Raw genomic sequence first — 25,275 nt, forward strand, 5'->3', positions numbered from 1 at the left:
CCAAAATGTCCTCCTTCATTATAATCATCATATCCTCTGCCACCGCTAGCATTTCTACCACCTTGGTTTGCATATCCTGGTCCACCACCACGTTAGCCTCCTCTAAGGATATAACCAGGACCATCACAGTAGTTGCCACCATCACCTCCAGATCCATGATATCCACCGCCATCCTGCTGCCACCACCTACCTCCACAACCACAGGCTCCTCTTCAACCAACGTGTCCTCCATGACCCATAAAGTTGCCACCTCCACCTCCACCTCTTTGCAATCCCACAGACCGCATTTCTTGCTTAGAAAAGGTCTTTTTCACTTCACAGTTATGCCCATTGAGAGTGTGGTGTTTCTGAACAACAGTTTTTATCAACTGTATCATGATCACCAAAAATCACAAAAGCAGATTTTCTCTTTTTTTCCACTCTGCCTGTCTTCCATAATGTCTATGATTTCAATCTTGCTATACTTTTCAAAGTAGTCTTTCGAATTAAATTCTTCTGTACCTTCTTTAATACCACCAAGAACAATTTTCTTCACTGTTAGATGGACTCTACAGAAGCCTCTCTAGAAAGAGCTCTCTTTGGCTTCACCACACGCACATCAGCCTTGTGTGGTCCAGCACACATTGCCGCATCCACCTCGTGCGACTACAAGAGTAAGTCACAAAACCAAAGGCCCTGGGATGTTTGGTTTGGGGGTCTCTCATCACCACACAGTCTGTGAGTGTGCCCCACTTCTCAAAATGTTCAGCACTCAGACCACCAATGAACAGTTTTCTCAGTTGCTCTGGTTCCTTTGGATCATGGCCATGGTGCAAGATATGTATAATTCTAAGTACTTTAGCAAGAACGGCAGATCAAGAAGTATTTTAAAGCAGCAAACGTTTTTTTTTTAATTCATATTTTCAACTGGGTGTTGCAAAGAAAAGACAGGACACAGAATTAAATTCTCATCGCCTTAGAAAGGTCTGTAAGGCCTAAAAGTGTGCCATTTGCACCATTTTCTGCCAGGCACCTCCTCCCTTTTCCTTCTAGTTCCACGTTCTCTTTCCCAATGGAGGAGCAAGGCGGCCCTTGTGGGCAAATGTGCTATTCAAATGGTTTGAATAACCAGATATTAAAAATAACTATCAATCTGGCGATACCAACTCTCGACAGCCAGAATAGGTCACCACAAGCCACCTTACTGAATTGCTTATCTATTCTGAGGGCAGGAAGAAAGAAAAGCATCAAATGTATTTTGACTCTTTTAGTCAAAACTCAGAGGATGGGGCTTCCCTGGTGGCGCAGTGGTTGGGAGTCCGCCTGCCGATGCGGGGGACGCGGGTTCCTGTCCCGGTCCGGGAGGATCCCGCGTGCCGCGGAGCGGCTGGGCCCGTGAGCCATGGCTGCTGGGCCTGCGCGTCCGGAGCCTGTGCTCCGCAGCGGGAGAGGCCGCAGCAGTGAGAGGCCCGCATACCAAAAAAAAAAAAAAAAACTCAGAGGATGGCCACTGTGGGAGGAACTGGTGAGAATTTGGGGAACTGGTGACATTTTCTGCTGACGGGTACATGTTCCTGAAACTCTGTGTGCTGGGCCTCCACTCTGAGAAGGGCTCACCGTAGGGAACTATTTGTGTTGGGTTTTTAACCTTGAGTTATGAGAACAACAATTTTCCACCTTCCTTTTTCACCTCAACACTGGTAACAATGTCAACAGTGGGTCTGGGAGATCCCCAGGTATCTGGACTTCGTTATAAGGGGAAGACAGGGTTTCCACAGGTCAGGGTGGGAATAGGGTAGGCATTCGAAGTAGAGGGAACTGGGTGGAAGGTGGAAAGAAAGAAAGACAGCAGGCTTACTTGGGAGATGGCCGAGTTCTGAGGGCAGCTGGGAGACCTGAGACGTCTCTGCATCTGTGAAGAAGCTGCTCCCACCTCTCCATGGTCCTAGGGATTCTAGTTTGGACAGAAGTCTTCTTGACTCCCTTCCGCACAGAATGCCTGGAATGGGCTCAGTGAAATCTCAGCCCTGCCATTCTCCTGCCTAGTTTGCCAGTTCTAAGCTCAAGCAATGTTTGCCCTTCCTTCTACAGAGCTGTCCTGCTGCCACCAACCTCCTCTTAAATGCACACATTATACACAGAAAGCCACTCACTGGTGCACACAGAAAGACTTACCTGCAGACGCAAGACACGTCCATCTGCATACGAACAGGCGCACACACAATGCACCCACACACTGGGCCACACTGGAACACATGCACAAACACACAGCCTCACACACACCTTCACATGCACACTGGGGCACAGGCATCTGTACCCCCAGCAGAGCACACAGGTAAACACACACCAGCACATGTGCGTGCCGCACCCACGCCGAGCTATAACCCACAGGACAGGGCCTGGGCACAGGCTGGTCCCACGCTGCAGCCCCCTTTCAGAGGCCTTCTCCCCAGAGCACGCTGCTCTGGCCAGTCTGCCTCCCACAGCTTCAGATCAAAAGCCCCCCGCCCCACCCCCAGGCTGTCTCTTCTACTCTGCCTGTAATATCTCCTCCCTCCAAGCCTCCACTGCCACTCCCAGCCTGCATGAGGAAAAGGCAGACCTAACTCAGGGCCGACATTCACATGATGGCTTCGAGCCAGTGCAACATCTCATGCTGGGGACCTGGTGAAATGAAGGAACACACAGCTGACTTTCTAGTATCTACAGCGACAGAGAGAATTGGTGATTTGTTTAATCCTAAATAGTGCTGTTGGTTTGTGTTCTGAGCCATCTTCCCCAACTCCAGGGTTTGGCAAAGGCAATGCACCTATAACCCAGCAGCCCTGCAAATAGCTGGAGAACCTCTCAGAGACTTCTCCTTTCCCAGCCCTCCTCCCAGTCAGCTTGGGGAGTGGCCCCACTAAGAGCCACCGATATTCACAATCTGGCAATTTAATGCTTCTGCTCTGAGCATCAGATTTCTTATCTTGGTTTGCTTTGCTCCAGTCAACAGCCAAAGGGTTTGCACTCCCTGAGTTCAGCCCAGGCAGATGCAAGTGGACTCAAGGCTAAAATCTGACATAAGAAATTAAGAATTGAGGGCTTTCCTGGTGGCACAGTGGCTAAGAATCCGCCTGCCAATGCAGGGGACACGGGTTCAAGCCCTGGTCCAGGAAGATCCCACATGCTGCAGAGCAACTAAGCCCGTGTGCCACAACTACTGAGCCTGTGCTCTAGAGCCCACGAGCCACAACTAATGAGCCCACGTGCCACAACTACTGAAGCCCGCACACCTAGAGCCCATGCTCCGCAACAAGAGAACACAACAAAGAGTAGCCACTGCTCACCACAACCAAAGAAACCCGTGTGCAGCAACGAAGACCCAACACAGCCAAAAATAAATAAATAAATAAATAAATAAAATTTATGAAAAAAAGAAATTAAGAATTGATTATAGATATTTGTCATTTAAAGGTAATTCTCCCACTCCTTGAGGATTTATATAAAAAAACAAATCTCAGCCCAGCATCTGTGTGTAATACTGTGCTATTCTTTCAGAAAACCTCACCCCACAAAACCTTACACACTGTATGAAGATACATTCTTACCAAACAGATTGGTTAACGGCTACTATTTAGGATCAAGTCTTCTTAAATATGATATAATTTACACTTTGATTTACACATTTGAGTTCCACCTATGTATAACGTGGTCGGCGGGGGAGAGGACAGGGGAGCGGTACCTGCACGCACAGAAAGGGGCCGGTCCCTCTCAAGAAAAGCTCCAAAATAGGTATATTTATTAAGAGCAAAACAGAAAATATGGATTTTACCAATTGGGGAGAACATGATTTCAGAACTGTAATAATAGGCCAGAGAAAAATGCAATTCTATATTAACAACCAAATACTTCATACTCAGCAGAAAAACATATATTTAAATGAGAATATTCAGCATCAAAACAATTATTTCTTTCAGAAATTGAGAGGAAAATCATAATACGTGCTTACTAAGGGGAAATACCTTCAAAAATCTGCTTCAGAATTCAGCCATCTGATGTATAATACTGCAAATTGACAGCAGGCCTGGTAGATAGGCTGCATAGAACATTCGAGAGCACATACCTTGAACAAGGGATCAGAGAAACCGTGTTTGGAGCCTGGTTCTACTCTGAGGCGAGTCACCAAACCTCTGAACCTCATTTTCTTTGTTTATAAAAGGAGAATCTTAAAATCAATACTTTTTCTGCTACTTGCCATTGGATGGTTATGAATGAAGGTGCTGGAAAGCATTTTGTAAATATAAAGGGATGACTGTACTAACAGAACAGTGGTCTGGACCAGCGAGGATCCTGCCTGTCCTTGTTTGAATGCTTTCTATTTATTTTTTTCCCCTTGAGCCTGCAAATTAGCTGCTGAGTAGCACAAATCATAACAGACAACCAAAGCGGACAGTGGAAGCTCCTAACATTTCCACCACTGCAGTTTAGCTGCTTCAGAGCTCAATTTGCTTTCTCTTCAAGTCAGTGCTCACCAACAAAGTCCTTGTGGCCGTAAATCTGCATCCGATGCACAAGCATAAGGGACAAGGCAGAAAATGTTGGAATCTGTCCTTGGATTTTTCACAACAGGGGTTCCCACTGGAGACTTAAAAATATTGTGGTAAGGGGGAAGTCCGGATTTTTTTTTAAGTTTTAAGTTTATTGTTTATTTGGAGCTTCAGGGAAGAATGAAGTTTAGGTTCTTAATTCTATGAGCCAATACCAGTGGGGTGGGAGGCTAGGTAACTTAAACGTTCTTGAAAACTTGGTAATTACAAGACCATACGCAATTCATTTCACAGATGCGAAAACTAAAGAGATTCCTGCCCAAGTTTACTGCAAGTTAGTGATAAGGGAAGACAAAGAAAGCATGTTAGTACCAGGGTTTCCACTTTCTTCCACTGGGAAAATGATATCCTTTATTTTGTAGGTTGGGAAACTGAGGCACACATGATAATGACTACTGCTTTTCGAGCACCTCTTGTGTGTAGGCACTTCTGAGCAGTATCTCCACTCCACGGTGCTCTGCGTGAGGTAGACATGGTTACCGCCATCTCACAGAGGAAGAAGGGGGCTCTGAAGGTAGGCAACTGGCCACAGATCAGGACTTGTATCCAGATCTTTCTGGTTCCACGGTCTCCTCTCTCCCTCCACCCTACCGCCTGCTCCAGAAAAGACAAGAAACACTTGCAGATGGTCAGAGAGTTAGGGAAAAAAACTCTCTTCCCTTGACAGAAAAACTGTTTCGACTTCAACAGAAGTCTAAAGTATCCTGTGAAATGTTCCTTTACTTTAACCTATTCCTTTAATCGTTAGCCCTGGAGAAATTAGCCCAAGGAAGTAATTCAAAAGAAATTTTAAAAGCTACAGATGTAAAGATTTTCTTGCAGCATTAGCTATAATAACAAAAATTAGAGACAGCCCAAATGTCCATGAAATAGTAAAGAAAATACGATGCATAAACTATGGACGTTTACATAGCGATTAAAAACAATCATGAAGGCTAAGTATCAAAAAAGATGCTCAGAATAAAATATTAAGGGAAAAAAAGCACTTGAAGTTGTTTTTGTAATAACAACTATGTAAAGATATTTAAACACTTATAAAAATACTGGAATGGAATAGTTTTTAAATTTATAACTTCCTCTGATTTTATGATATTTTTGGTAAAATACCTCAAATTAAGAGAGATAAAAAAAATGATAGCTAGTTGGGATATTTACTTAGTAACTTAGACCAATTTGGACTATAATGATTAGATATCCTGCTTTTCTTTGTTTTCTTTCTATATTTTGAAGCAGTTGGGCAATTGAATGCGATTTATGCTACAATCCACAAACTCTTATTTTTCTCCTTGGTGCCTTTCATTAGTTTATTAATTCATTAGTTAATCTCCAATGGTGGTAGCCTTCTTTATTTTCTGCTTTTCCCTAGTGTTAAAGCCACGTCAGAAAAATGAGCATCTTTCTTTGTCTAATTTTCAAGATATAGTGTTAGTTGAATCATATGAAATTATCATTTTTGTAGGTCCCAAATAAATGAATATAGGAAATTTCATATGGTCCAACCAGAAAATTTTAACAACGGTAGGATTTTGTCTGAAACTGTCCTTGTAAATCATTTTGAATCCATCCGTTTACTCAAACTGCCCTGTCCCCTCCACCAGCTTAGTTTCTGTGTTTTTTTTTAAAGTACTTTGTTTAATGCTAAATTCTCTAGAAGAAAGGCCCAAATAATGCCACTCCAATATACAACCCCCCTCCATAAACCATTAAAGTGAATTTAATCACATGGAAAGGTCTAGATTTCCTTCATTCACCCACCTTTCAATTCACTCAACAAATATTTACTGCGCGTGATCTCTGCTCCAGGCACTATGCTAAGTGCTGGGACACATCCCTGAGCAAGACTGAAGCGTCTTTTCCCTCAGAAAACATAGACTGTGTTTGAGACTGGAAGGAATGGCTATGTATGTGCAGTGACTAAACTGACTGTTTTGTTTCAATTAACAGATCAGATGACTAGTTTGATTATTTTTTAACCAAATGGACTTTATGTTTGCTCAAATTGATTAAATCTGCCGTCACTTTAATGTTAATAAGAACTAGCCCTGGCCCAAGCAGAGAAGAAATTTATTTTGAACTATCGTTGCTATTTATTTAATCAGTTAGCTGACCCATAGGTAAATAAGGCTCAGGAGAACAAGGATTACAGAGTTTGTGTTTGGACAACTCTAAAGCAAGACAGTTCCCTAACGGTGCCTGAATCCTTCAAAATAAAACAAGACACAGTGCCCAGGGATTCTTGAAAGTAAAAGTGCATATCCAGTAAAAAATTAAATCTAATTTTTTAAAGACAAAGGCAAAAATAAAAAGAATTTTAAAATAAATTCAGCAGGGGTCATTCACCTAAACAAGAGTTTCCCAGCACCGTTTCTGGGGCATGTTTTGCCGCAGCAGATGTGTAAACAGGCCAGCAAATCTGAGAACCGCCAAGGTAGAAAATGAAGTAGGTCATCTGGATGAGCAGAGCCAGGTGACCAGAGGTCAAAATAAACCATTGGTGGAAACGCCATCGATGAAAAACTTTTCCTGGCATCACACAAAAGCTTCCCTCAAGCCCAGCTCCAAGCAGTCTAAGCAAAGGTCTGGTTTCGAGGAGTGTTCATTTAAATACCCTGGTCACTGTGCATCCACACCAACCATTTGGCTGCAAATTCTGGATAGCCACCTTGACCAGTGATGCCCAGGGGGGCTGTGCTCTAATTTGCTCCCCCTAACTACTTATATGTATTGTCAGTCATGTTTTCACTTTGGGGGAATATCCCTTACAGAATATAAGTGTCTCAAAAAAATAGAAATGGTAGCTGTAATGCTCATCCTATGACCCAGCAAAGTTTTGATGCTTGTTCACAATTGGGCCCACCACTGGGGAGGGATCACCGCTATGTTCCTGAGCTGTTACAGGTATGCTCAGAAACCAAAAGAAGGATGAGCTGCATTTCAACAGATGAAGGAAATGCCCAGTGCTGCTTTACAACACAATCAAGAGCAAATTAAGAATCCTAACCATGGGTTTCCATTTCCTGTCCCTGGATAATGAGAACAAGAAAACAGGCCAGGATGTAATAATTAATACAACTTTCACGTATTGACTGTTTAGTACATATCAGGCACACAACATTTACTTCTCATTTTCACAGCTCTGCAATGAAGGTTATTCTTACTTTAGAGGTGAGAAAACTGAGGCCCAGAGAGGTTAAGTAACTTGCCTAAGGTTGCACAGCTGGGAAACTGGCAGCAATGTGACTGGCCTGACTCTTCCCACCACACCTAGGAGCATGCATTTCCTGAGACTTTGTGTCAAAGCTGCATTTCCTTACAAAGGAAGGACCAAGGTCACACTGACCACTGTGAGGCAGGGAGTTAGAGGCACTGAGGAGTTGAGCGCTCTGCAGGCAGAAGTCTGCCCATGCCATTAGACACACCATCTTAATCCCTTCCAGCCTCGGCTTACCATCTTGGCAGACTCACCCAGGGAGACCTCCTCAGGTAGACGGACTGGGTCATTATTTGCCGTGATCTTAATGATCTGGGCATTTGCAAGAAAATGCAAATGGAAAAGTCTTAGTAAAAAGAAGATGCTTTAAAAGGGTTCGGGGATGAGTAACTTAACTGAGCAAGAAAAGAGGGAAGACCTCAACTCGAATTCTGTCAGTCAGCAGCCTTTCTTCCAAAGGAAATCACAGAGTGTGTCTTCTCAGCCAACACGGGTGCCATTTGTGGCCCTCGGTGTTGAAGGCCTCTCTAAGCCTCCCCAGCCTTCCCTCAACAGGGCGAGGACACTTTGGAAAACTTTTGTCCAGGAACTTTATCTAAAAATAGCTGAAATTTCAATCTCCACACCAGCAAAGCAAGTGGCATTGAAAGATGAATCTAAGGCTTTTCTTTCTGTACAAACCTTGTGGAAATGGGCCATAGCTCCCATCTTGTCTTCTGGGTGGGGTTTTGTTTACCACTCCTGGCAGCCACCAGCACCCAAGCAGCTTTTATTTTCTCTTCTAATTCCATTGCCCCAGCCTTGGCCCCAAGACCCAACACAAATAGACCCCTGAGGAAACTTCACGTGGTAGAATTATCTACCAAGTGCCGTCCCCCAAACCTGAAGCCCAAGGTCTGAATCTACCGCTGTCAGCGGTTCCCCCTGAAGTCATTGAATTCACAGGCTGTTTTGGCGTCTTGGGTCCTCTTGGGCCCTGCACACGAGGATGGGCTGCTCTGGGCTCGCCCTGGTGTTCTTACCTATGGCACTGCGTGACTCATACCCAAGAAAGCTTTTTTGAGAAGAGAGCTGTGATCTTACAGAAAACCCCACGATTTCTTAGTCCTCGAAACCCCCGAGGTGCTAGGCGGCAGCTGTGCCATGTTCCCTGGCAGGAACAAAAGTGCCAATGGCCTTTCCTGCCCTCTCACCCTTGTCGCCAAACTCCCTCCCACACCAAGGTGAGCTGTCAAGTGGAGGAAGGACATTGGCTTGTGACCACTCTCCTGGTTTCTTAAATTCAAATACAGTTTGTCCCATATTTTGTAAAAAATGCCCGGATGCCAATGCCCAGAGGCAGAGTCCATTTTGTCTTCTTTTCACTTCTTCTTATTATCTGAGCTAGAAAACACGGTAAGGGTAAAAGGATTCTAGAAAAGCCGGACTCTAAGGACTGGAATGAAGTGAGGAGTAGGTTCTCTTGTTGGTTGGTTGCTCTTCGTGGTGGCTACTTAACAAGTCACATCCTCTCATCTGTCCCCTACATTCTATCAGCATCTCTGGCTTTATGGCCTCAGACAGAGAGCTGCCTGAAGCAAGAGGCGGTGGGTTAGTCACTGAGCCTGGATGGGTGTGTCATCGGGCAGCCCTTGGCTGTGGGGTACAGAGGCAGCCAAGTCAGAGCTAAGCCTAGACACAGACCCTGAAGAAGGCCACTTCCCTCCTTCATTAACCCAGTCAGTCTCTGGCCCATCAAGGTGTTTCAGGTCAGCCAGGGCCACAGCCATGACCCTCTCTAACCAACAAGAAATGCAATGTTCTTTGTTGGCGAAGGAAGAAGGGGCTGAGTGACGGAGCCAGCAAGGGGACGAAAGAAGAAGACATAAAGACTAGAAAAGTGCCTCAGCATGAAACATGGCCTGGCTGACATTTTCTGGTCCCTCCCGGCTTCTGTTAAATACTCCCTCTCTTCTTGTCCACATGGGGCCTGCCTCAGTTTCTCCTCATCCTTTCCCCACCACAGACTTTTCTCTCTCCTTTCATCACTGGAAAAATCCATACTTTGCACAGGTGTATTTTCGAGCAGCTGGCTCTGAGCTGATACCCAGCTTGGCCTTAATGAGGCAGATGCCTGCATCAAGCCGGACCCTCCCCGCTCAGCTGCTCATTGATTTGGGGAGGGCAGGATTTAAAGGAGACACTGGCGACTCACCAGCCCTCGGCTATCTCCCTCCACCCCCGACACACATGCACAAAGGGCTCCGAAAAGTTCCTTGCCATCGATACATCCGATACATCTGGCCTTACCTGTAATTGGGAAGTGTGCCTGCAGGGTGGCCACCGTAACAAGCGCCATCCACTTCATCTTGTCCTTCCCCAGGATGGTGCCTGGGGGCAGAGGCCAAGGCAGCCGTGACTGGAAGAAGAAGAGAAAAGCAGTCTCTTTGGCTGCAGCCTCCTCAGGAAGTGGAGGACGATGGGGCCTTTGAGAAGGCACCTACCAGCAGGGCCAGGAAACTCATACTCCTCCTTTCGGTTCACAGGCAGGAAGCTCTGGAGGTTTGAGGGTTTGGCGGGGTGGGGGGGGGTGTATGTGCACACACGTAGGCAAGTGTGTGTCTGTCTGAATTTTTGCTTTTTTTCTCACTTAACCATTGTTTTATTTTCCTGTTTTCCTAATTTTTGTCTAATTTTTATCTAACTCCTATCTTGATTGGTGAAGTCAATCCCTAGGCAACTACAAGTTCCCAGTGCATGTAAGAACATTCACTGCTTTCCTAGATTCCTGTATTTTATGGCGGTTGGTAAGATGACAGAGCTCTGGATTCAGAGTAAGGCGAAATGTAGAGACAGAATACTTGGGCCATAGTGCCATCTCTGCTGCCTACCTGCTGTGCAGCCTTGAGTAAGTCACTCAGCATCTCTAGACCTCAGCGTCCTTACCTATAAAGCAAAGTGTTGGAGTAGATCTGAGGTTGCAGATCTGAACTTGGCCTGAATTTGGACCATAGAAAATAGTATAGCTCACATAATACTTCAAACACTTTTGTTAGTTGTCAGCATCTAAACATTAGACTAATTTACAATAATAAGAAAAGATTAATACCAAGAAAAAACTTGATAGAAAGTGTAGGATCTATGTGAAACAAACTTTAAGGTGTTACTGAAGAATACAGAAAGGACTTGAGTAAATGGAAAGGTGTATCCTGGTCTTTGATAAAAATCTCCCTTTTAAGAAGACCACGATTCTCTCTAAATTTTAAAAAAAAATTTATTTTATTTATTTATTTATTTGGCTGTGTTGGGTCTTAGTTCTGGCATGTGGGATATTTGTTGCAGCATGTGGGAACTTTCGTTGTGGCACATGGGCTCAGTAGTTGCGGCGTGTGGGCTTAGTTGCCCATGGCACACGGTATCTTAATTTCCTGACCAGGGATTGAACTCATGTCCCTGCATCAGAAGGTGGATTCTTAACTACTGGACCACCAGGAAAGTCCCTCTCTCTAAATTAATCAACCCATCCCTCGACAAATGCCAACAAAAGTTTTAGAACAAGATAATCTGGGTCCAAAGTTTATATGAAAAAATTAATGTACAAAAATAGCCAGGACACCAAAAAAGCACAAGCAATCAAAGAAAAAATAGGTAAATTGGACTTCCTCAAAATTTAAAACTTTTGTGCATAAAGGACACTATCAAGAAAGTGGAAAGACAATCCATAGAAAAAATATTTCCATATCATATATTGATAAGGGTATAGTACTCAGAATATATAAATAACTCCTACAACTAAACTAGAAAAAAAAAAAAAAAGAAAAATCTGCCAAAGATCTGAATAGATATTTCTCCAAAGAGATATACAAATGGCCAATAAGCACATGAAAACTTGCACAATATCTTTGGTCATTAGGGAAATGCAAATCAAAACTACAGTGAACTATTACTTCACACACACTAGGACAGCTAAAATGTAAAAATACAAGGTGTTGGTAAGGATGTGAAGAAATTGGAACTCTTGTACATTGCTGGCGGGAATGTGGAATGGCAAGGCCCCTGTGGAAAATGTGTGTGGCACTTCCTCAAACAGGAGAAGTTACAACAGACACCACAGAAATACAAAGCATCCTAAGAGACTACTACAAGCAACTCTATGCCAATAAAACGGACAACCTGGAAGAAACGGACAAATTCTTAGAAAGGTATAAACTTCCAAGACTGAATCAGGAAGAAATAGAAAATATGAACAGACTAATCACAAGTAATGAAATTGAAACTGTGATTAAAAATCGTCCAACAAACAAAAGTCCAGGACCAGATGGCTTCATAGGTGAATTCTATCAAACATTTAGAGAAGAGCTAACACCCATCCTTCTCAAACTCTTCCAAAATACTTCAGAGGAAGGAATGCTCGCAAACTCATTCTATGAGGCCACCATCACCCTGATACCAAAACCAGACAAAGATACCACGAAAAAATAAAATTACAAACCAATATCACTGATGAATATAGATGCAAAATCCTCAACAAAACACTAGCAAAAAGAATCCAACAACACATTAAAATGATCATACACCATGATCAAGTGGGATTTATCCCAGGGATGCAAGGATTCTCCAATATATGCAAAGCAATCAATGTGATACACCATATTAACAAATTGAAGAATAAAAACCATATGATCATCTCAATAGATGCAGAAAAAGTTTTGACAAAATCAACACCCATTTATGATAAAAACTCTCCAGAAAGTGGGCATAGAGGGAATCTACCTCAACATAATAAAGGCCATATATGACAAACCCACAGCAAACATCATTCTCAATGGTGAAAAACTGAAAGCATTTCTTCTAAGATCAGGAACAAGACAGGGATGTCCACTCTCACCACTATTATTCAACATAGTTTTGGAAGTCCTAGCCACGGCAATCAGAGAACAAAAGAAATAAAAGGAATACAAACTGGAAAAGAAGTAAAACTGTCACTGTTTGCAGATGACATGATACTATACATAGAAAATCCTAAAGATGCCATCAGAAAACTACTAGAGCTAATCAATGAATTTGGTAAAGTTGCAGGATACAAAATTAATGCACAGAAATCTCTTGCATTCCTAGACACTAATGATGAAAAATCCTAAAAGGAAATTAAGGAAACACTCCCATTTACCACTGCAACAAAAAGAATAAAACACCTAGGAATAAACCTACCTAGGGAGAAAAAAGACCTGTATGAAGAAAACCATAAGACACTGTTGAAAGAAATTAAAGGTGATACCAACAGATGGACAGATATACCATGTTCTTGGTTTGGAAGAATCAATATTGTGAAAATGACTATACTACCCAAAGCAATCTACAGATTCAGTGCAATCCCTATCAAATTACTAATGGCATTTTTTATGGAACTAGAACAAATCATCTTAAAATTTGTATGGATCCACAAAAGACCCCGAATAGCCAAAGCAGTCTTGAGGGAATAAAACGGAGCTGGAGGAATCAGACTCCCTGACTTCAGACTATACTACAAAGCTACAGTAATCAAGACAATATGGTACTGGCACAAAAACAGAAATATAGATCAATGGAACAGGATAGAAAGCCCAGAGATAAACCAATGCACCTATGGTCAACTAATCTATGACAAAGGAGGCAAAGATAACAATGGAGAAAAAACAGTCTTTTCAGTAAATGGTGCTGGGATAACTGGACAGCTACATGTAAAAGAATGAAATTAGAACACTCCCTAACACCATACACAAAAATAAACTCAAAATGGATTCGAGACCTAAATGTAAGACTGGACACTAGAAAACTCTTAGAGGAACACACAGGAAGAACACTCTTTGACATAAATCACAGCAAGATATTTTTTGATCCACCTCCTAGAGTAATGGAAGTAAAAACAAAAATAAACAAATGGGACCTAATGAAACTTAAAAGCTTTTGCAAAGCAAAGGAAACTACAAACAAGACGAAAAGACAACCCTCAAATGGGAAAAAATATTTGCAAATGAATCAACAGACAAAGGATTAATCTCCAAAATTTATAAACAGCACATGCAGCTCAATATTAAAAAAATGAACAACCCAATCCAAAAATGGGCAGAAGGCCTAAGTAGACATTTCTCCAAAGGGGACATACAGATGGCCAAGTAGCACATGAAAAGCTGCTCAACATCACTAGTTATTAGAGAAATGCAAATCAAAACTACAATGAGGTATCACCTCACACCAGTTAGAATGGGTATCATCAGAAAATCTACAAACAACAAATGCTAGAGAGGGTGTGGAGAAAAGGGAACCCTCTTGCACTGTTGGTGGGAATGTAAATTGATACAGCCACTATGGAGAACAGTATAGAGGTTCCTTAAAAAACTAAAAATAGAATTACCATATATATGACCCAGCAATCCCACTACTAGGCATATACTCCGAGAAAACCATAATTCAAAAAGACACATGCACCCCAATGTTCACTGCAGCACTACTTACAGTAGCCAGGTCATGGAAGCAACCTAAATGCCCATCGACAGAGGAATGGATAAAGAAGATGTGGTACATATATACAATGGAATATTAGCCATAAAAAGGAACGAAATTGGGTCATTTGTAGAGACGTGGATGAATCTAGAGACTGTCATACAGAGTGAAGTAAGTCAGAAAGAGAAAAACAAATATTGCATATTAACGCATATCTGTAGAACCTAGAAAAATGGTAGAGATGAACCGGTTTGCAGGGCAGAAATTGTGACACAGATGTAGAGAACAAACGTATGGACACCAAGGGGGGAAGCAGCGGGGTGGGGGTGGGGGTGGTGTGATGAATTGGGAGATTGGGATTGACATGTATACACTGATGTATATAAAATGGATGACTAATAAAAACCTGCTGTATGAAAAAAATAAAAGAAAATTCAAAAAAAATTTTTTTTAAATCTCAGGAAATGATCTAATTGGCCCAGCTTGGGTCTTATGCTCACTTCTTGGATCAACCATTGTTTCCATGGAGACAAGACAAGATTGGAGATAGGACACTATGATTAACAGCCCTACCAGAATCATTTGTCATAGAAGAAAGAAAGGGAAAGGATTCTGGGCATGTGTAAAACAATAGCTGTCCACTACTGCCAGCCTTGCTCTGGTGAGTGCAGTGGGATGGGGCTGGGACCTAGAGGAGGACACAGACAGGGTCAGGAGCTGAGAGAAAGTCCAGGTAGGACATAATGACCAGCAGATGTGATTTGCTTGTGAGAAAGATCTGGCTATTCCTCATGATTGAATCTCTAGTTTTCAGTACATTTTCGATGGGTGGGTGAATGGGTGAATGGTAACATCCAGGATGGCAGGAAGGCCAATACTGAGTAGGAGGCTGCCTCAACTATTGAGAAGAACACAACAAGAGGAATCCAGAAACTGGTGAATGGAGCAGTTCCCAGGTTCCTGATCACCAGAGAAAGAAGAACAAAAGGAGGATTGGCTTCTGTCCTTGGGGTTTCCAGAGGCAGTCACTCCCAAGGTTTCTCTGGAGTGAGGAGCACTTCCCCATGCCTTGAGGACCCAGTGCACTCACCCAAGCCCTGCCCACCCCCTCTTCAGCTGACTGGTCTTGGACTGACAAGAAGCTGGAGGCCAGCACTTGTTTCCTGAGGGGTCTCCGTTGGAGCAGAAATGGCTGCCAATCCCTGCAGGACCCCACCCAAACACTTACGTGGGACCTCATCTTTGCCGCCTCACCATGCTGTACCCAAAACTTATTTACCTCATAACTGTAAGTTTGTAACCTTTGACCAAAATCTCCCTTTTTCTCCCACCCACAAGCCCCTGGTAACCACCATTCTGCTCTCTGTTTCTATAAGTTCAGCTTTTTTAGATACCATATGTAAGTGATATCAAATAACATTTGTCTTTCTCTGGGTGACTTATTTCACTTAGCCTAATGCCCTCAAGTTCCATCCATATTTTAACAAATGGCAGAATGTCCTTGTTTCTCATGGTTGAATAATATTCCATTGTGTATATATACCACATCTTCTTTATCCATTCACCTGTTGGCAGACACGAGTCTTTTCTGTCTTGGCTATTGTGAATAATGCTGCAATGAACGTGGGACTGTAGATATTTCTTCAAGATCCTGATTTCATTTCTTTCAGATATATAACTAGAAGTATGATTGCTGGATCAGATGGTAGTTCTATTTTTAATTCTTTGAGGAACCTCCATACTGTTTTCCATAGTGGCTGCACCAGTTTACATTCCCACCAACAGTGCACAAGGGTTCCATTTTCTCCACATCTTTGCCAACACTTGTTATCTCTTGTCCTTTTGATAATAGCCATTCTAACATGTGTGAGGTGATATCTATTGTGGTTTTGATTTGCATTTCCCTGATGATTAGTGATATTGAGCATCTTTTCCTGTACCTGTTGGTCATTTGTATGTCTTCTTTGGAAAAAATTTATTTAGTTCCTTTGCCCATTTTGAAATCAGGTTCTTTGGTTTTTTTACTGTTGAATTTTATGAGTTCCTTATATATCCTGGATATTAACGCCTTTTCAGACATATGATTTGCAAATATTTTCTCTCATTCCATAGGGTGCCTTTTCATTTTCTTGATTGTTTCTTTTGCTGTGTAGAAGCTTTTTAGATTGATGTGGTCCAATCTGTTAATTTTGCTTTTGTTGCTTGGGCTTTTGGTGTCATATCCAAAAAATTGTTGCCAATACCAATGTCAAGGAGATTTTTCCCTATGTTTTTCTTCTAGAAGTATTATGGTTTCAGGTCTTCTACTTAAGTCTTTAATCCATTTCAAGTTAATTTTAGTGAGTGGTATAAGGGGTTCAATTTCATTCCTTTGCATCTGGTTATCCAGTTTTGCCAACACTATTTGTTGAAGAAACTATTCTTTCCCATTGAGTATTCTTGGCACTCTTAAATATTAGTTGACTGTATATATATATATATATATATATATATATATATATAGAGAGAGAGAGAGAGAGAGAGAGAGAGAGTTTATTTCCAGGCTCTTGATTTTGTTCCAATTTTTTTTTTTAAACTGCTCTTAGTTTCATTGATCTTTTCTGTTGTTTTTCTGTCTCTATTTCATTTATTTCTGCTCTGCTCTTTGTGGTTTTCTTCCTTCTGATAACTTTGGCTCCCTTTTTCTGGTTCCTTGAGATGTAAAGCTTGGTTGTTTCTTTGAAATTTTTCTTATTTTTTAATGTATGTATTTATCACTATAAACTTCCTTTCTTTTTTTCTTTTTCTTTTTTTTTCTGTGCCACGTGGCTTACAGGATCTTAGTTCCCTAACCAGGGATTGAACCTGGGCCATGGCAGTGAAAGCTCTGAGTCCTAACCACTGGACTGCCAGGGAATTCCTAAACTTCCCTCTTAGAACTGCTTTTGCTTTAACCCATGACTTTTGTTATATTGTGTTTCCATTTTTGTTTGCTTCAAGATATATTTTAAAAATTTCTTCTTTGACCCATTGTGTGATCAGAAGTGTGTTGTTTAGTTTACACATTTTGTGAATTTTCCAGTTTTCCTCCTGTTGTTAATTTCTACTTTCATATCGTTGTCATCAGAAAAGATACTTGGTATAATTTTGACCTTCTTACAGTTGCTAAGACCTGTTTTGTGACCTATCATGTGATCTATCCTGAAGAATATATCATCCCACTCTCCCCCTGCCTGTAAAATTTCTGCTGAGAAATCTACTGACAGCCTTATGGGGTTGTTCCCTTGTAAGTTACAAGCTTCTTTTATCTTGCTGCTTTTGAGATTCTCTTTTTGTCCTTGAATTTTTACAGTTTTATTTTAATGTGTTTTGGAGAATATCTCTTTGAGTTTGATGACCTATGAGCTTCATAAACTTGGATTTTTCAATTCTCTCTCCAGATCTGGAAAGCTCTCAGCCATTATTTCTTTAAACAATCTTTCTGCCCCCTTCTCCCTCTCTTCTCCTTCTGTGACTCCAATAATTTGCAAATTGTTTCTTTTAATGGTATCCCATAGATCACATAGACTTTCTTCACTATTTTTTCATTCCTTTTCCTTTCTCCTCCTCCTACTGGATAATTTCAAAGTTCCTCTCTTCTAACACACAGATTCGTTTTTCTGCTTGACTCATTCTGCTGTTGATGTTTTCTATTACATTTTTCAATCATTGTATTTTTTAGCTCCAGAATTTTATTAAATTTATAAATAATAAATAATACAATAAAATTTATAAATAATTTATAAAAATTATTTCTATCTCTTTGTTATACTTATCATTTTGTTCATGTATGGTTTTCCTGATTTTGTTGAATTGCCTTTCTGTGTTTTCTTATAGCTCAATGAGAGCTATAAGAAAAACTTAAAATAGCTGTTTTGAATTCTTTATCCAGTAACTCACAATCTCCATGTCTTTAGGATCCACACTGGAAGATTACTGTAATCCTTTGGTGATGTCATGTTTTTCCTTGATTTTTCATGTTCCTTGAAGTTTTGTGTTGCTCTCTTCACATTTGAAGTAGCAGTCACCTCCTCCAGTCTTTACTAACTACCTTTGGGAGAGAAATATCTTCCATCAGCACTGCTAGGGATGCTGAGGCTTTCTCAGACCTTCCACGGATATGCCTGTTCCTTGCTCCTTGCTTCCTCTCGTGGCAGAATTCATAAACTTGTATGCTTTTTCTTAATCTTATGACACACCAGGCCAAGTGCCAACAGCTTCCCTTTTGCTTTCCCAAGGATGGCACTAAAGATTAAATTTCTGGTCTTTCCCTGGCCTGCAGATTCAAGTCGACTTTCTGTGCATGCTCTCTAGCTTGCTTGCTCTTACCACCACCATCAGGAGTGCACAGAGGGAGCCAGGTGTGTGGGTGAGGTGCACAGAGCACTGGGATGTTTATGGGCCAGTTGGGAGGATCTGCAGGCAAGACATCCCCAGTGGTTCATGGACTGGCTTCTTGATGGAGCCCACAATGTACTTAGTAGGATCCACAGCCCTTTAATGCCCCCCGAGAGTCTTATCTGCCACTCTCCCAGTTTCTTCGTACTCCTTAGTCATGTAGATAATGATTTAGTACTCTGAGCTGGCTGCTAATTCACATGCTCTCACTTTGCCCTGTAGGAGAAATCACAGGGCTGAGAAGATATCACTTATCCCTTAGCTATGCCACGTCAGGAGAGGGATGATGCAAGTAAATTAAAGCTATTTCTCTTACCCACTCCAATGCATCTAAACTCGTATTTTTGTTGTCGTTGTTCCAACAGAGTGCTGGAACTTCTCCTCTGGAACCTGGACTTCCACAAAGGGTCTCTTGTCTATGGGTGACTGTCTGAGAGAGTGTTTTCCAGGGTCTCCCAGACCATGGCTGAGAGGGGCTGGAGCCAGTTCATGGGCCACTGTAGGGTTCACAGCCAGGACCAGGGTCTGTATGCCTATTACCCAACACATGTGTGGGCAAGACAGCTCCTGGATCCTTTGGTGTATGGTGCTGGGTCCCACAACTGCCACAAAGGCACTTCAGTCTATGGATGGAAGTCAAATTGTTGCTGTTTAGAGTGGAACATAAACGAGGGATGTCTTACTCAGCCATATTGTTGATTTCACTCCACCAGTTTTGCTTTAAAGAACCAACTATTCACCCTTGGTTACAATCTTGATGAGGCTGTCATGTAAAGCCAATCAGCTTCTTTCTCCCTGGAATTTGAATCTCGAGAGAGTGAAAAAAGACCTGGAAACATCCCCTGTTCGGTTCTCCTGCTTGGACCAATCCCAAGAGCTGTTCATGTTCTGTGGCTCTATGAACGCTGTTCAGGTAAATTTTTTTGCTTAGGTCACCCAGAATTGCTTTGTGTTGCTTGCAACCAAAAGATCCTGACTCATACATTAGAATTTTCAGAAGCTGTGTTAGCTTTCTATTGCTGCATGACAGAGTATCACAAACGTAATAACTTAAAACAACACAAATTTATCTCACAGTAATGTAGGTCAGAAGTCCAGGCACAGCGTGAGTGGGTTCTCTTCTCAGGTGCTTATGAAGATGAAATTAAGGTGTTGGCTGGGGCTACAGTTCTCATCTGAGGCTCAGGGTCTTCTTCCAAGGTCACTGGTTGTTGACAAAATCTATTTCTTTACAAATATAGGACTAGGTCTCTATTTTCCTGCTAACAATCGGCCAGGGACTGTCTCTGATCCTAGAGAGCACCTGCATTTCCTTACTACGTGGTCCCCATAGGCAATTCACAGCATGGATGTTTGCTTCCTCCTAGGCCAACCAGAGCACATCTCTCTGACTTCCTCTGCAATCAGCTTGACAAAACTCTGCTTTTAAAGGGCTCACCTGTACACCAATATGTATAAAACAGATAACTAATTAGAACCTGCTGTATAGCACAGGGAACTCTACTCAGTGCTCTGTGGTGACCTAAATGGGAAGGAAATCCAAAAAAGAGGGATATATATATATACATATAGCTGATTCACTTCACTGTACAGTAGAAACTAACACAACATGGTAAAACAACTAAACCCCAATTTAAAAATATACAAAAAATAAATTAAAAATAAAGGGCTCACCTGATTTGGTCAGGGCCACCCAGGATAAAATAATATAATCACAGGAGTGATATCTTATCATATTCACAGGTCCTTCCTATAATCAAGGAGATATACAAGGCATATACACCAAAGTATGGAATCTTGGAGGCTATCATGATTTTGTCTCCCACAGAAGTGCTACAGGAAAAGATGCTTCTTCCTTCTTTCTCTGTAAGGATCAGGGATGTCTGGTATCTGTCTTTCTCACCAGATGGAAGAAGCTTGCCCAGTAATGAATCCAACCCAGAGGAGAGCAAAGCAAGAAATGTGTAAAGACAGGTTGACATCCATTGAGAACCTGCATCCATTGAGAACCTGGATAATGCCATACCTAAAGGCCTGCCCACGGGCTCTTCCGTTTCATAAGCCGATAACTTTTTTCTTAAGCTATTTGACTTTTGGGTTCTGTACCTTGCAATTGAAGTGGCCTTGAATATTACAGATGCTGAAAATGCAGAGCCATTGAAGACATACTTGTAAATTTCACAATCTTGCCTGGGTCTACTTTGTGGGAGTTTTACCTAAGGGGCCCTTCCCTTCAAACTGTTATTTGTCCTTAAGAAAATTAAGTCACAAAATTTTCTTTAAGGAGACATTAAGGAGGAAAAGCATGCCTAATGTCCAAACACAAGAAAAACATAAATGAAAAGACTGCACAAGGATATAAAAGATTTTTAAAATGACAAGAGATGGTAAAAATAAGCTGGGGTGTGGGTAAAATTAAAGAGATACTATTAAGGGTTGAGATGAATTATAACCTACTAAATATCACTGTTGATGGTCAAAGACCTTCCACTGGAAAAAGAACCTTTTCTGCTTTGGGGATGCCTTACATTTGTGTGTCACTTTCACATACATTGTCATATTTAATCTTCACAGTGACTCAATAAGGTAGTCAATACTGGTATACAGTTTCCACCTTATAGTTAAGGAAACTGAGATTCAGAAAGATTAAGTAATTTGCCCAAGGTCACAAAGCTGGTAGTGGCCAAATAAGCTTTGTGAATCAGCTAAAAAACCAGAACTCAGCTTTTCTGGGTGCTGGTCCGTGGCAGTGGAAGAACACGGGCTTTAAAACAGCCAGGCCCCTTCCCACTAGCTATCTATTTTATGTTTGGTAGTGTATATATGTCCATGCCACTCTCTCGCTGCCGCATAGCACAGGGAGATCAGCTCGGTGCTTTGTGACCACCTAGAGGGGTGGGATAGGGAGGGTGGGAGGGAGGGAGACGCAAGAGGGAAGAGATATGCGGATATATGTATATGTATAACTGATTCATTTTGTTATAAAGCAGAAACTAACACACCATTGTAAAGCAATTATACTCCAATAAAGATGTAAAAAAAAACAAAAAACAGCCAGGCCCAGGTTCAAATTCAAGCCCTACCATTTACTAACTTCCTGGCTGTTGACTACATTAATAATGTTTGAAACTCCTTGTTCCAAACTGGCTAACAGTGCCCTCCTCATTGGACTGTTGGAGGAATGAATACAATGATACTTGTTATGTCCCTGGTATAGAAGGTTTGGGGAAGAGTTATTACCTTTTATGTCATTCAGAGGAGGTGAGAATTTCCATCACTGCCTGGGGAAAGGACCCCAGAGGGCTGTTAAATGTTTGGGGCAGATGCTAGGGGCAAAATCTTTCTAGGAATGGGGGGTGGGTCCCAGCCTCTGTGGAGAGGGTGGGAGACGGAGGGGAGCAGATGAGGGATGAGTTAGGCAAGTCCTCCGGCTGGGAGGGGAGGCCCCACCTCCCAGAGCAAGGCCCTGTGTGCTCCCTCTTTTGGATCCTGCACCAGGTCAGAACTTAGGGCACCTGCCTCATGTTTGTTATGCACACGTGATTCCAGTTTCTGGGCTGGTGGAGGTGATGAGTTTAGCTTCAGAAGTCTTATAAAATCCACTCCTGGAAGCAACCTAAATGTCCATCAACAGATGAATGGATAAAGAAGATGTGGTACATATATAAAATAGAATATTACTCAGCCATAAAAAGAATGAAATAATGCCATTTGCAACAACAAGGATGGACCTAGAGATTATCATACTAAGTGAAGTAAGTCAGACAAAGACAAATATATGACATCACTTATATGTGGAATCGAAAAAGATGATACAAATGAACTTATTTACAAAACAGAAACAGACTCACAGACTTCGAAAACAAACTTATGGTTACCAAAGGGGAAAGGTGGGGAGGAGGGATAAATTAGGAGTTTGGGATTAACATATACTCACTACTATATATAAAATAGATAATCAACAAGGACCTACTGCATAGTACAGGGAACACTACTCAATATTCTGTAATAACCTGTATGGGAAAACTATCTGAAAAAGAATGGATATATGTATATGTATAACTGAATCACTCTGCTGTACACCTGAAACTAATACAACATTGTAACTCAACTATACCCCAATATAAAATAAAAATTAAATTTAAAAAAAGTCCACTCCTGGGCATCTGAGAAAACACAAAATCATCTTCTGAAATGAGAAAGCTTCAAACTATGGGACACCAGGACATCCAAGAGCCCAGTTTATAACTATATTAGAAGCAGTGGATTTTCTTAACTTCTTTGCCTCTGATGTGGATTAGATTCACTTCTGACTCTACTAAACGGTCTTCCCTCAGTGTGGTGCCACAGAGAGCTGCTGCTATTGGAATCCACAGACCCGGGATCTGCTCCCAGCTTTGTCCTTAACTTGCTGTGTGACCTGGACCAAATCGCTTTCCCTCTCTGGGTCTTGGTATCTTCAGCCATAAGCGAAGGGGCTAAACTTTTAGGTGGATTTTCCATTACTTGAGACTGAAAAACATCCTGAGAAATAGAGATATTTGGGTTCCTTTGTCAGAAAAGCAGCTCTTGGAGGGCTACCTAATCCCACGAGACCTGGTAAAGTGCCTTGAACATTCTTGAGGCTCAGTAAATACTTGTTACATAAAAAGTGGTCTTGATTTGTATTTGTAATTGAAACATGAAAAAAATAAAACACTTTTCTCCTCCTAAAAAAGATATATATAAAATAGATAACTAATAAGAACCTCCTGTATAGCACAGGGAACTCTACTCAATATTCTGTAAAGGTCTATATGGGAAAAGAATCTAAAAGAAGAGTGGCTATATGTATATGTATAACAGATTCACTTTGCTGTACACCTGAAACTAACACAATGTTGTAAATCAACTATACTGCAATAAAAATTTTAAAAATAAAATATAGATGACAGAAACCTGAAATAAAAGTTAAAAATAAAATAAAATTCAAACATTCAAAAAAACGGGATGAAAGAGCTGGACTAGATGCCCCTCCCAAGTTGTCTTCTATCCAGAACTGACATTTAGGTTTCACTCTTCCTGCCTCTCCAGTGCCCCCTTCCCTTTCAGCCCTGCCAGCTGTTATCTCCCCACCCACCTCAACCCCGACCAGGGTGAGGCACAGGGTGTGTCCTGGGTGCTGTGATCCTGCCGCTCCCGGGTGGTCACCCACACTGACCCAGGAGCAGGCCTGGTGACCAGGCTTCCATACGAGGTTCTGGCTGTTTGTTTGCAGGACTCTGCCCTGATTATGCCTGAGACGCTCTGACTTCATGCAGATCGCATTTCTGTCACTTGCAAAGGGGAAGGACTGACTGAGTTTGCAGGGGACAGAGGCAGCTGGCTGGCTGGGAAATCCTCGCTAAGCCCAGCCTGGCCCTTGGGGAACCACCCCCTCCAAAAATAGGCCTGTGTTTTCTTGCCCCAGAAACTAGCCTGAAGGGGGCCCACCTCTAGGGACTGCTGGAGAGGGACAGGTGGGTTCCCACATTAGACCTTTACAGTCCCTTAGGACAGTCACCAGCTTAAGGGGAATGCAGGATGGTTAAAAGACAAAGGGGGCCCGGAATTCCAGCAGTGCAGCTGGTCTGGCTTCACGATGGGAGGATTTGAGAGGATTTTTCTGCTCTGGGCCGACCCTCCCTGGGCAGTTCAATGCAGTTCCACAGGGACCTCTAGCGACTGTCATGTCAAACTACAGTTTCCCCGGCTCTTCCACAGCTGGCTGCTGACCTCTGACCAGGTTTCACCACAGGACCCCAGAGCTCCCCACCCCTGCTCTGCTCCTGCATGGCACGCACCCAGCACATGATGGGGGAGGGTGTCCCCCAAGGCCCAGTGGAGACCAGTGACTGACACATGACAGGGGAGACCTTCCTGCAGTGTTATGACTGAGAAAATGGCTGGTCCTTTGCTCCCGTACAGCCTGACCAGTGCATCCATGTCATGAGTGGCCTTGGGCTATCCCACATCGTGATGGAGACTAAACAACGCTAATAACCAGCCCCCCACCCTAGGTTATCATCCCCAACTTACCTACCCAGGGGACCCTCTTGCAAAGCATTTGCCTAAGGCCAGCTGGCTGTGTTTAAGCTGGGATTTGAAGGCAGCCACCTGGCTTCAGAGCTCACACTCTCCTGTATGCCCCACTGCTGGCCCTGAAAGATGTCAGCACACTACCTGTGAAAACCTAGGGTTTTCTTACACATGGCCCTTGACATTTTTTTTTTTAAACTACACACCTCTAATACAAATGTTAAGACATTTCTTCAAAGCACCCAGATGTCACCAGCAGGTGAGGGGTCATTGGACAGCTCTGTCATTGGACAGAGCTAGATTTAAGGACAGGGTCTGACAGGCAACTGTGTGTACTAGCCCAAGCTGACCATCTGGAGACTCCAACATCTTCCCCAAAGTAAGGGAAATAACGTGTCCCACTTACTTCTTGGGCTTATTGCAAGGATTAGATAAAATGCTGTGAAAGAACCTATTTTATAAAATTAAGTCCTACGACAATCATAATTTTATTCTTTTAGAAAACTCAACCTATAGTTACCAACTGATATTTGAAGCAAAGGAAAGAAAAGCAACTAGTGT

General features: G+C 42.3%; 1 pseudogene; it reads right to left on the bottom strand.

Moving 5' to 3' along the window:
* Nucleotides 1–212: 212 nt before the first annotated feature.
* Nucleotides 213–10,628, bottom strand: LOC103076826 (heterogeneous nuclear ribonucleoprotein A3-like; annotated as a pseudogene).
* Nucleotides 10,629–25,275: the final 14,647 nt, after the last annotated feature.

The sequence above is a fragment of the Lipotes vexillifer genome, unplaced genomic scaffold, assembly GCF_000442215.2.
Source record: "Lipotes vexillifer unplaced genomic scaffold, Lipotes_vexillifer_v1.1 scaffold189, whole genome shotgun sequence".
In the NCBI taxonomy this organism is placed as follows: Eukaryota; Metazoa; Chordata; class Mammalia; order Artiodactyla; family Lipotidae; genus Lipotes; species Lipotes vexillifer.